At 44.7% G+C, this 13,934-nt stretch overlaps 1 pseudogene; it reads left to right on the forward strand.

Moving 5' to 3' along the window:
* Positions 1 to 276: 276 nt before the first annotated feature.
* LOC129346330 (caM kinase-like vesicle-associated protein) overlaps positions 277 to 13,934 on the forward strand; it is a 46,338-nt pseudogene continuing 32,680 nt past the window's right edge.

Here is a 13,934-nt window from a genome sequence, read left to right on the forward strand (position 1 = left end):
TCAGCCCCGAGTCGTCTCCTACAGCTGCGGCGGCGGAGAGCTTCTCAAAAGCCCATGCAGCTCCACACGACACACAAAACTCCACACCAACAGCTGTGCAAATGCCACAGAGGAGCCTATGGAAAGCATGCTGCACAAGAAAGAAGCACTGAACAACACACGGGCATGACACCGCCTTCAGTGCCATTCTTATACTGATGTGTGCATGCTGCTTTGCAAACACAGAGAAGCACACCTTCCCTTTTTTGCCCCTCTTCCCCCCACATGTGAAATCACATGTCCTCAGACTTGGTTTCTCCATGTGTTTCTGGGTCTCTCCACTCTCTGTGCCCCCCCCCCCAGCAGCCGCTCCCTCCCGCCCGTATTCTCTACTTGGGCTCTCCGCCAGTGCAGGCAGCGCTCAGACACTGTGCCAGGAAGCGCAGAGGCAAGCAGCTCCGTGCCATGGCTGAGCCATCCCGAGCTGCTGACCCCGTGCCCCGCGGCGAGCTGTAACGTGGATACTCCAGCCAGGCAGCCAACCCCGGCGGGGGAGGGACACCCAGCTCCCCCCCAGGTAGGATGCAGCCGGATGGGGACAGAGGAGTTGGATGGCTCGAGGAGTTTGTCTTCGGGGGAGGGATGGAGAGCAAGCGACAGGGACTGATTGAGTAAGGGATGAAATGGACCGAAGACTGGGATGCAGGAATGGATGGACCACAGGGAGGGATGGGTGGATGGGCTGGGATGCTCGCCTTGCAAGAGGAGGGACATCTTGCCAGATGGCCCACAGCTCAAATGATTCGGTGCTCTGGGTGGCTGGAAAGTTTAGGAGGATCTTTGGGAGAGGGGACAGAAGTATGACCAGGTGTGGAAGGCCGAGTTGTTCTCTCTGGGTTTGGGGGAGGGAAGGATAGCAAGGGGAGAGGAAACAGAACAGGTGTGCTTGGGGTGTGTGAGACTGAGCCATGGGAGCTGTGGGGTAAAGAAAGGGACATAAATTCACTTTTGCACAAATCAAGAAAAAAAAGGAGGGGGGAATACCTTACTCAGTATATTTAATGCACTAAAATCATTTTTTATTTGTCATTTATAGTCCACCTTTCTCACTGAGGCTCAAAGGGGGTTTGTACAACCTCATTCTCATATGGGGGGGAGGTGTCTGAGACACACACACACAAGCAGAGTTTGACTATAATACAGCTAAGCCTGTCTGCATAGGGAGGGAGACGTATAATGAGTGTGTGTTTGTAATATTCATCCACGACATCCCTGAATCTCTGTGTTGTGAAATGTCTGCACACAATGCATGTGTGTGAGTGCCCTGATGAGAGCTAATTCATGCATCTTTTTGTGCACCTTGCTGTTTGCGGGTATGCGCCCCTCTGTGTCTCTTTGAACATGTGCGTATGAACTGACAGACACATGTTGGGGGGGATGTATTTACCTGTGGGCTCGTGCACACACCTGTCTGTGTGCATGGATCTCGGTTAGCACGTATGTTGAGGTGACGCTATGTGTCATGTTCATGCTTGTTGCCAACTTGTGGGGTTTTCCCCCCCACCACTTCCTCTGCCCAAAATGTCGATGTGTACAAATGTGTGCTTGCCTGCATGAAGAGTATGCATGCATCGGATGTATGGATTGTGTGTCCAAGTACATACTCAGGGATATGGAATGCTCTCCACCCCAAATCACAAAAAAAATATTGTAAATGATTGATTCAAGAACAAATACCACTAAGAACCATAGTTTACTGCAAAGCTGTGCTCACAAAACTGTGTCAGAGAAATCCACTGGATTCCAACATAAGTATCCAGGAAATCCACTAGATCTCGGAGAAGGGTCAGTCATTCCTGTGGAACTTCAGAAGACCTGGGAGATGTTCCTGGAGGGGGGAGGCCGGTAGAGAGTCTCCATGTTACTCCCTACCCTCTCTATCCACTTCTTATCTCACTAACCTTGTCTCCCAAGAAGCGATTTCCATTTCTGCTCTATGCGATCTGTACAGTGCAAATTGATTTATTAGATGGAATAATATCTACATTAATGGAGGGGAGGGAGGTAAACAGCATAATGCATTCTGCTCTGTAGAACTCAACTTCCTCTGCGTAGGAATGCATTGTGAAGTCCCTAAATCCAGTCTTGCATAATCTCCATTATAGATCTGAATATCCACACCACAACTAAATGTGCATTGAGAGCACCGGGAAAAATATGTGCTGCTCATCTGCTCTTATAAAGGTAGCCGGAAGGGCGATTGTGGAGGTGACCACCATTCTACGTTAAAAGATCTTGAGAGTGCATGCCCCCCCCCCGTGATTTCTAACAATCCCTATTTATGAGGGTGTGTGTACCTATATTTGTGTAAGTGCCGCACGAGCACATGTTGTAAGCTTGCAGATCAAAATTAATGATGAGTTCACTGGATATTTTCTGAAGCAACTAGTATTACCTAGTCCATGAGGCGTTTAGGAAATGCTAACATTTGTCTCATCCAAGCAAAGCCAGTTTTTAGACACCTTTGTCTTGTGAACTCTGATAAAATCTCTCACTTTTGTCCTCCAAGGCTTTTTCTTTTGGGATTCTTTCATGGAGTGCCCCTTGTATATACAGCGAATGGAGCAATTCTCCTGCCTCTCACTTACCTTAAATCTAGGATTGCAGAATATGGATGGACTTGGGAGACCATCCCCTTTGCCTTTCCACTCCATACTTCCACACGAGACAGGTTAACGTCCTCGCTTATTGGGGTGCAATTAACTTGTCCGGGTTTCACGGGCTATGCGATCATTCACACTTGGGACAGCCCAAGTTATTTTGTCACTGTAGGTGAAAATTAACTTGGCTTTTCCTCCCTGTAGTAGGTAGGTAGGTGGCCGTTTCCTCCTGGTTGGGGGGACAGAATCTGGGATGGCTGAAGATGATGTTCTCCCCCTCCATGTTAAGAACCACTTTCCCCTGTCCTGTACAAATGAATGGATGCCCTGATGCCATTCATTTGTAAGAAGAAATGGACAAAGGGTTGAATGAAGGGTTTGGGGTGGTGATTGTCATTCCCCATGAAGGATTTGCCTATTATTTTGGAATCACGGGAAATCTGCCGTTCCCAGCAAACACCTGCACTGCTCATTGATGGTGGACTGGGGCCCTGTACACAGTGAAATCCCTGCACAACATATATTGTGGACCCTGCTTTGTTTTCCCCATGTGACAAAGTGACTCCACTCTTGAACAGCTAAAGATGAAACGTCAGTTGCCCCACTTCAGCTGTGTAAACATTTCAGCTAGGAATGCGTGGAGCGGCGGAGGAATGCCAGAAGGTTAAACAAGCTTTAGCTGTGACTAGCAAAATGAACATATCAAACCGAGCTAGACCGATGGCCCGAATGGCTGGCATCAGCCGTCCCAGGAGTTAGGGGAGACACAGGTGTTTCTCGGCTTCTGCTATTTGCGATCCTTTTAATTGGAAATGTCAAGAATTGAACCTAAGACCTTTACGTGTAATACATCAGATACAGAGAGTGTGGAATTATCTTCCCTTATGGAGAAAGTCTTAAGAATTTGGGGCTTTTCAGGACAGGGAAATGATAGCAGTTTATTTTTTAAAAAATAGAAAGGGTACAGAGTGAATAAATTATTCTCGTTCTTTTCTTCCTTTCTTCCTCCTCTCACTCAAAACACTAGGGAACCATTAAAAAGGTTCATGTGTTTCTCCGATCCCTGCAATATCAAGGGTTGACTGGTGTATGTGTGTGTGAATGAGCTATTCCAAATCGAATGCCATGAGGCCATCACTCATCTGGCCTCAGATTCAAGCCCTAATAGGTAAAGGTAAAGGTGCAAGCACCGAGTCGTTACTGACCCATGGGAGGACGTCGCATCATGACGTTTTCTTGGCAAACTTTTTGTTACGGTTTGCCGTTGCCTTCCCCAGTCATCTACACTTTACCCCCAGGAAACTGGGTACTCATTTTAACGTCCTCGGAAGGATGGAAGGCTGAGTCAATATCTCCACTTTAAAAGATCAGGTAAGAGGTGATATGAGGGACCTCCACCTGGAACATTCAAAAGCTGCTGCCAGTCAGAGCAGGCAATACTGACCTTCAGGGCTTTTTTTCTGGGAAAAGAGGTGGTGGAACTCAATGGGTTGCTCTCGGAGAAAATGGTCACGTGGCTGGTGGCCCCGCCCCCTGATCTCCAGACAGAGGGGAGGGCAATCTAAACTCCCCTCTGTCTGGAGATCAGGGGGCGGGGCCACCTGCCATGTGACCATTTTCAAGAGGTTCCGGAACTCCATTCCACTGCATTCCAGCTGAAAAAAAGCCCTGCTGACCTTGATAGACCAAGGGTCTGACTTTACAGAAGGCAGCTTCAGGTGTTTAACCAGTCCTAAGATCAGCCAATGAGATTAATCAACAATAGGTTTTGGACCAACCAAAAGGAAGTCCTCGTTCGTGCACTACATGGGGAATTCCTTGCTGTAAGGTGCTGTGATGGCCTCTAGGTTAGATAGTTGGGTATTTTTTTAGTGCTAGAAAATGGAAGGCAGTCTGCTGATGGCTGTTAGCCATGGGAGCCAAGAATGGACTCTCCATGGTCAAAGATCCAGAGGAGTTAGCCGTGTTAGTCTGTAGTAGCAAAATCAAAAAGAGTCCAGTAGCACCTTTAAGACTAACCAACTTTATTGTAGCATAAGCTTTCGAGAACCACAGCTCTCTTCGTCAGATGCCTCTGTGATTCTCGAAAGCTTATGCTGCAATAAAGTTGGTTAGTCTTAAAGGTGCTACTGGACTCTTTTTGATTTTCCATGATCAAAGACATCATACCTGTGATTGATAGACATCACAAATGACCAGGGATGATTTGACAGCATGTTTGCATGACAGTAAGTTTCTTAGGAGCATCTAGAATGGGCTAGTCTTTGAAGACTTGCGTGGATCTTTGATCTGATCCAGTGAGGCAATTTTTGTACCATTATTGATCTGTATTGGTGACCAACCCAAAGCAAAGTGGATCAGCCACAATCTGGACTAAGAATAACACTATCACTATAGTAAATTGTCCGGTTAGTATATTGAATTGATTCTGCTCTGATTGAAAGCTCTCCGGTAGAAGCGTGTAGAACCAAGATTGATAGTATGATGTACATTAACTTTGGACCTGTGTCTCTACACCCTTGATAAAGCATTGGATGCAACACGTGGTTTAAATTGCCGGTCCACCATTGGGCAGGAACTTGGGGATCAGCCACTGCGTCCCCTGAAGGAGAAGTTCCTCTTTTGATATTTAATTAATTGGAATTGATTCAGTTTCTCTTCATTGGAGACCTTATCAGAACACTTACTGTGGAACTCTTCAACGTCCCTTAAGACACATTTGGAATATACCTATGAAGAAAGAAAACAGTATTGTCAGTTGGATGACGGGACTTTTCACCCTTTACAGAATGGCTACTGATCTTGATTTCATGTTGTAAATAATTGTGGAATGTCTTTACGATTGTTGTATTTATAACTTTGTATTTATTAACTTATATGCCCCGTGGTGCAAAGTGGTAAGCTGCAGCACTGCAGCCCTAGCTCTGCTCACAACCTGCTCACGATCCCGGCAGAAGGTGGGTTCAGGTAGCCGGCTCAAGGTTGACTCAGCCTTCCATCCTTCCGAGGTCGGTAAAATGAGTACCCAGTTTCCTGGGGGTAAAGCGTAGATGACCGGAGAAGGCAATGGCAAACCACCCCATAAAAAGTCTCCCAAGAAAATGTTGTGATGTGACAGCCCCCATGGGTCAGTAATGACTTGATGCTTGCTTACCTATGCACTTGGTCACTTTACAATGTATGAGAATCAATTCAATATACTAATTGGACCATTTACTATAGTGATAGCATTATTCTCAGTCCAGATTGTGGCTGATCCACTTTGCTTTGGGTTCGATTACTCTGGGCTGCCTCTTTCGTTTGTTTCTGTACTTGGTAACCAACCCCACAGTCTGGTTGTGGCCAACGTTTGCACACCTGAGATCTGCCTACAAATGATTTTGTATGTCTGAGGACTGCGAGGCACTGGCTTTCATTCCGTCCCTTTGGCCTCAGTCATCCCTCAGCCCCAGCCTCTGTTTCTTCTACTCTTACACAGTCCAGCTCTTCTCCCCATCCCACTACCTAGATTTTGTCTAAATTTCTTCCTCACTCCACCTTCTATACAGTCCTCTTCACTATCCTTCTGGTAGACCAGTATCTGACCCTCAAGGATTCCCTCCCTACCGAAAACATATTTTTACTGCTCTTGTCTTCCAGGGCCTTAGCCAAGGGAGGGCCAAGATGAGCACCCGCCTACCCAGAACACCAGTTCACCCCACCCAAATTTTTAAAAAGGCTTATTAAGTTATGATGGTGGTGGAGAGTGCCCTCAAGTCATAGCATACTTATGGCAACCCTTGGCAGGGTTTTCATGGCAAGAGACTCACAGAGGTGGTTTGCCATTGCCTGCTTCTGCAACTCTGGTCTTCGTTGGAGGTCTCCCATCCAATTCCTAACCAAGGCTGATCCTGCTTAGCAGCGGAGATCTGACAAGATCAGGCTCACCTGGGCTATCCAGGTCAGAACATTAAGTTATGATACCATAGTTTAATTTCAACGACTACCAAGAAGCATCAAAGCTGATTACAATGAAGGTGATTGATCTTGGCCCTTCTGGGCAAGGCATGTACGCTCCACTTTTGCATTAAGAATCCCTCCCTCTATAACCCTCCCCTCATATTTCAATCCCTAGTCATAGACATACTTTCATGCTTGCCAGAGTAAAATGTTCTACCAATGGCTGGACTGAGAGGGCAATTCACTGAAATCCCATTTTCAGACCCAGAGGAGTTAGCCATGTTAGCCTGTAGTAGCAAGATAGAAAAAAGTCCAGTAGCACCTTTAAGACTAACCAACTTTACTGTAGCATAAGCTTTCGAGAACCACAGTTCTCTTTGTCAGATCTGACTAAGAGAACTGTGGTTCTCGAAAGCTGATGCTACAGTAAAGATCTGACAAAGAGAACTGTGGTTCTCGAAAGCTGATGAGAACTGTGGTTCTCGAAAGCTTATGCTATAGTAAAGTTGGTTAGTCTTAAAGGTGCTACTGGACTCTTTTCCATTTTCAGACCGCTTCTGTGGTTGTGTATTAGGTGCAATAGAGGCAGCCATCTCTTGCTATACTGTGACCAATGGACTGTCCCTAGGGCTCTTTTCCCCTACTCTGTCTAAATATCAGCTTCCTGTTGAGTCCTGGGTGGTATCTTTACTGTTAGCAGACTTTGATCCAGAAATAACTCGATCAGTTTGGCAACAGCGGTCTTTTAAAAACATTATTAAAATGAGTTTCATTCTGCTGACTAGACGAGACATTGTATAGTCTCACCTATTTGATGTATCCAATGTGTTTTAGACTTTTGAGATACATATATTTATTGCTCTGTATTTTGTTTTGTTTGTGTTGTCACGTTTGGTAACGTTGTTTTATCTTGTTGGGATGTATTGATTTTACGCTCAAGACCTTTAGTCATATGAGCTTAATAATAAAGGAAAGGTTTAATTCCAACACTGTTTTAAGAATGCAAACGTTTCTGGTTTAAAAGAACTGGTGGTAACTAGCATAGACCATCCTTCGAAGGGCAATGCTCCAAATTCTACCTATCTGACCCCTCCAGTTCTGCCCACCCAAGGTACCCCAGCTTCAGATGGATTTTTCTTTATGACGCTTAGGGTTGCCATTTTTCTCGGAGAAAAGTGACCTGTCCCTTTAACAGACACTTACTGTGTGGAAATAGGTAGTTGGAACTTTTCATGGCATGGAGGTGAAAGAACGTTTCCTGGTAAATAACATTCCAGTAAGCATCTGTTAAAGAGACAAAACATATTTCTCCAGGCCAGTCTACAACTCTAGTGGTGATGGTGAAGTGATCCAGGGTGGGGGGACCATTTTAGATAGTATGACTGTGACAAGTTGCTTATAAAGGACAATATTTTTAAAGTCAAGGAACAGCCAGTTTAGTGTAGTGGTTAAGCGCAGCAGGACTCTAATCGGCAGAGCCAGGTTTGATTCCCCACTCCTCCACTTGAAGCCAGCTGGATGGCCTTGAGTAAGTCACTTAAGAACGGCAGGACTCTAATCTGGAGAGCCAGGTTTAATTCCCCACTCCTCTGCTTGAAGCCAGCTGGGTGACCTTGGCTCACTCACAGCTCTCTCAGAGCTCTCTCAGCCCCACCCACCTTACAGGGGGATTGTTGTGGGGATAATAATAACATACTTTGTAAACCTCTCTGAGTGGGCATTAAGTTGTCCTGAAGGGTGGTATATAAATCAAATGTTATTATTATTATTAATTCGAAGTAAAGAAAACCCCTGGCATTTATAAATATTTGCATGTATCCCACCTAAAACTGGAGGATATTCCTTCTGCTAAAGGAGCCTTAATCCAAATTACTCGGCTCTTTCACTTAAGCTGGCTTCAGTCTTTGCTCTGGGGAGTGGTAGGATACATGTAATTTCTTCTTATTAAATTTATTCTAATAATTCATCATCACTAAGTAAAGAACACAGTGCTGCTTGGGCCTGGCAAGAGCATTACAGCAGTTCCTTATGAGGAAATTACTGACTTCCCATCGATTTCTTTGAAGCCTGAATAGGAAATGGGTCAGCCCTGCCAAAAGAAGACAGCTAGCTAGACCCCGCTGATGCCTTTATTTATACATAGGCCCAGGGGTCATTTCGTAGAAAAAAAGCTGGAGGCATTCATTAGCATAACTCATTCACATAACTCATTAGCGTACGCCACGTCCCTTGCCATCACCGGAAGTGGTTCATTAGCATAAGTGATTTGCATGTGCCACACCCCCTGACATCACCTATCCTGGCTGTTTTGGACCCAATCCTGGCCATTCAGGGCTGAAACTGGGCCCAAAATGGCAAAAGGGGGCTGAAAATGGCCAAAAAAGGGCCCGAAATGGTCAAAATTGAGCCGCTGCTGAGCGGGAGAGTGATTCACCACCCATCAGAGGCCCGATCCATTTCGGCCCCAATCCAGGCCAAAACGGGCCCAAAATGGCCGAGAATCAGGTGGGCGGGGCCACCTGACATGTGACCTCTTTGGGGAACTGCCGGAACTGCGCTCCTGTGCGTTCCCCCTCGAAATGAGCCCTGCATAGGCCACTGTCCCACTCAACGGGGCCCAAAGTGACTTTTAACCTTGTTCTCCGCTCCTTCATTTTATCCAAACAACAGCCCTATGAGGTATGCTAAGCTAAAGGAGAGCGCCTGCCCCAGGACACGCAGCGAGTTTCCACAGCAGAGTTGGGATTCGAACCCGCTTCTCATAGGGCCAAGCTACACATGACGAATGACACTTGAACGGCAAGTGTATTTCTCCCTGTTCACTTGCCCTCCACTCAATCCACTTGCCGTTCAAGTGTCATTTGTCATGTGTAGCTTGGCCCTTAGTCCCACACTCTAACCACTACATTACAAATGGTTTTTCATTTAATGCCCGTCTTTCTCATATCTGTGAGTGAAGGAAAACATTGGTCTATGGGAAGTTTGTACTCTAAATATTTGAAAGGCTGTCATTTGGAGGAAGGCAAGGAGCTGTTCCAGTTGGCAGCAGAGGGTAGGACCGGAAGCAACGGGCTTAAATTACATGCACAAAGGTACCGGCTGGATATTAGGAAGAACTTTTTCATGGTCAGAGTAGTTCAAAGGTGGAATCAGCTGCCTGGGGAGGTGGTGAGCTCCCCTTCACTGGCAGTTTTCAAGAAGAGGCTGGATGAATATTGGTCAGAGATGCTTTAGGCTGATCCTGCACTGGGCAGGGGGTTGGACTAGATGGTCTGCGGGGCCCCTTCCAACTTTATGATTCTATGATTCTCTATACCCAGGATGTTTATATTGATGTTTTTAATACCTTTATGCTACCCTGTTGATTTTGTATCTTCTGTTTGTAATCCACTCTGAGCTTGCTCGCAGGGTGAGCGGAATATAAATCTAATTAAATCATAATAATCAGACATGCCCAGATTGTGGGTCTCTGTCTTCAGTGGCCAATTGCTTAGGAGGTCTGCAGGGGTCATGGCTAAATATTACAGCAGACAAAAACTTGAGCAGCCCCTCAGCAAAGCAAGTTAAGAACATTCTCACTAGTTCCTCGATTCTGCACATGTGGGTCCTCAAAGGGCCTGACACGGAAGGGCATTTCTGGGGTTTGTGTAGAGAATCCCCTCAAGTCATAGCTGACTTATGGCAACCCCTGGTGGGGTTTTCATGGCAAGAGATTAACAGAGGTGGTTTGCCATTGCTTGTCTCCGCAACCCTGGTCTTCTCTGGAGGTCTCCCATCCAATTACTAACCAAGGCTGACCCTGCTTAGCTTCTGAGATCTAACACAAAACTAACAAGGGCAACCCTAGTACAAATTAGCAGGAACAACAAACCAGGGCTACAATATAGTCAAAAATTGAATGTAATCTAATTACTCATAATACAAAGTGCAAAAGTGCTATAAATACATACATAGTTGTAAGCCAATTTATACAAAGTCAATTTCAAGTGCATAGATACAGGTAAGTAGCAAGTATATAATTGTGCAAAATATCACTGTCCGGAACAAATCTTATCAATTAAAGTGCAAATGCCAAAAATGTCAAAGAAGAATCGGTAGGTGGGAGCTTGTGCCAAAGAAATATTAACAGTCCATGGAGTCAAAGCATATATAGAAGAAAACGCCGACGGGGACTTGCAGGCAAATAACATTAACCCGTTTCGTGAGTATCACTCCTCACTTCCTCCTGGGCGTGTAACAATTCGGACTGCACATAAGTATGAAAGTAGCACAACGTGTTGGAGGAACGGTGGGAGAGTCGGTTGTGCTACTTTCATACTTACAACTATGTATGTATTTATAGCACTTTTGCACTTTGTATTATGAGTAATTAGATTACATTCAATTTTTGACTATATTGTAGCCCTAGCTTCTGAGATCTGACAAGATCAGGCTCACCTGGGCCTGACATTGCAGCAAAAAGAGACAATTTTCTACATTTATTCTCTGCCAAAGGGAATGGGCCACCCGAGCTTCTGAGATGACAGGTGGGGAGGGATTCTAGCAGGGATGGAAGCTGAATCATAGACCCCACAACTGTGTTCTTGTGACATATTCTAGGAATTTAGGAAACAGAAAGCTCTCCAGGAAAATACCAGCAGTTATGAGTTATACAGGGATGAAGACATTGAGAATTCAGAGGAGACGGGGTTGAGAATCTGGCCCAGTCTTCTTGTGAATGGGTTTTTTCCCACCTTAAAGGTTTGTCTATCAGGAGAAGTATAAAGAAACTGGTAGATCCTGAAAAAGTCTGGACATTGGGAGCTGAGAGATCTACTGTACCTTTCCATGATTCAAATTCCTCTCTGATTTTTCCGCCTATGTATCCTCCGTATCTTTGCGGCTGTTGGTGTCAGAGAATCTAGGGTTTGAATAAGGACCCTCAAGGACTGTGACTTAACCTAGTAGTAAGCTGTTTATGACTGGGCATCATGAACGGGGAAGTTCACTAAGGGCATGGATTATGGAAGGAAGAGACAATGAACTTGTCTTCATCGCAATTCATCATGTCCCTCAGGGTGCCTGTGCAGAAATAAAAGGAGCTGTTTTGCCAGCTGCCCCCTCCCCATGTTCTGATTTGACTGTTGCTTTCCAAGCTGGTTGCCGGCAAAGCAAAGGGAAAGACAGTTTCCCCACCTAGCATTTCTTTTTTTTTATTTTTAAAATAAACCTTTATTAACATTTCCAACATAAAAGAAAGAACAGAGTGTGAAAGAAAGAAGGAGAAAAGAAAAAAGAAGCAAAAAATTTAGGAAAAACAGAAGAGTGGATAAAAAACTCAAAGAAAAGAAAGCCTCTGTATAATAGGACTATATACCAATTTTCCATTTGAAGCAATCAAAAGATGACACTTGTTCTACACGAATTTTAACATTTAATAAAAGTCCCTTTCTTCTTCCTAATCTTGAAAAGCACGTCATTAAGAGAACTTATTTTTTGCACCCTACGTCAATGGTTCTAGAACATTTGAAGACAGCTCTCATGTCTTTAACTTATTTTCCTTTTGAGGACCCATTTGCAGAATAATTCCTTGTTTCCTGGAGAAAAACATCCTGTCCCTTGAACCATGGCTTAATGGAAAGTCATTCACTGCCTCTCCATGAAAAACACTAACTGACCATTTAACTTTCCACACATTAAGTTTTCATTAAAGAGACAGGATATTATTCTCCAGGCCTGTTGGCCAATCTACCTTCGCCTCAAAATTAAAAGGCAGAAAGCTCATATTGGTTAACACCAAACAAGTTGATATTCTAATTTTTTTTTTCAGTATTGATAAATGTGTAGTATTACAAGGGCTGCATATAAGTCTCGAGAAATGGTTAGAAGTGAGGCTATGAGGTGTATATGTTGAGTGATTTCTTCTGTTCACAGGAAGAAATCTTCTGTTTTGCTTCTCTGCCTAAAATTCAGTCTTGTTTAAAATTTCCCCAAGCTATTGCCAGATGCCCCCCTCTATTCCAGCTCCTATGCTGTCTAGAGAAGGAAATCTTATCAGCACATGTGACTTCCATGTTGCATTGACCGCATGCCTGAAAATGCCTCTGCTATTAGGATCCAGAGTCCTATACTTTTTCTACCCAAAAAAATCCACTGGGTGCCAATTTTACATCAAAGGGTCTTATCAGGCAAAGCCATAAGCATCTAGAGAGAAAACAGTTGCAGTGGTATCTAGGAACTTAAGCGTTCCTTCCAGCAACATTGCACAGGAGCACATAGACAACAGAACAGGACTTAATAAGAGTTGTGTTGTTGTTTTTTTAAAGAGAAAGTTAAGTCTGTAGGAGAAGTAGATCAATGTTTTAATTCATGTTTTACTGCTGATTTTACTTCATGTTTTACTGGTGATTTAATTCATGTTTTACTGGTGATTTAATTCATGTTTTACTGGTGCAATAATTATTTTAAATAATTATTGCAAGCCTCTGTCGGCTGAGAAGTGGGGTATAAATCTTTTAACTAAACGATTAGGAGCAGAGCTGGAGTATAAGTGGGAAGTCCTTTATGTTTTGGTGCCTGCTTGCATGTTCAGGGTCAAACCAGTTGTGATGCAGAGGGTCCATGACCGGGTCCCTTGATGTATATTTGAGCTGGGAAAGGTGGGGGACCGAGATTAATCTGTGCTGCAGAGATGGAGAAGCAGGGTTTAAGTCCCCTCACACACACAACATTTCCCAAATTGGATATCCCTACCCCCACCCCTGGCCTAAGCTGCTGAAGGCCTTTTTCTTTCCTGAGGTTCGAAACAGCTTGAATGGGTCCTTTCCCAATCTGGGAAACAGAAGGGAGAGAAAGAATAAGTCCCTTGCCCAGTGGCCTCAGCCCATATCATGTCTCCTTCCCCATCTCCTAGTGTCTGCTTTTTTGAAGAGGGGCCACTCCTCAGCCATAGAGCATCCGTTTTGCACGTGGATGGGGTCAGGCCCAATCCTTGGCATTTCCACTTAAAACGATCAGATAGGAGATGATGTGAAAAACCTCTTCCATGTGTTTTCCAGCTACTGATGGATCCTGATTTGCCTCTTCTAGTAGAACAAATTCCCTCCGGACCTTTTTCTTGCTCTTACACCAAGATCCAATAGCAACAATACTTGATTTATATACCACCCTTCAGGACAACTTAACACCCACTCAGAGCAGTTTACAAAGTATGTTATTATTATCCCCATAACAATAAGCACCCTGTGAGGTGGGTGGGGCTGAGAGAGCTCCGAGAGAGCTGTGACTGGCCCAAAGTCACCCAGCTGGCTACAAGTGGAGGAATGAGAAATCAGACCTGGTTCTCCAGATTAGAGTCCTGCTGCTCTTAACCACTAC

This window comes from Eublepharis macularius, chromosome 19 (genome assembly GCF_028583425.1).
Source record: "Eublepharis macularius isolate TG4126 chromosome 19, MPM_Emac_v1.0, whole genome shotgun sequence".
NCBI classification, from domain to species: Eukaryota; Metazoa; Chordata; class Lepidosauria; order Squamata; family Eublepharidae; genus Eublepharis; species Eublepharis macularius.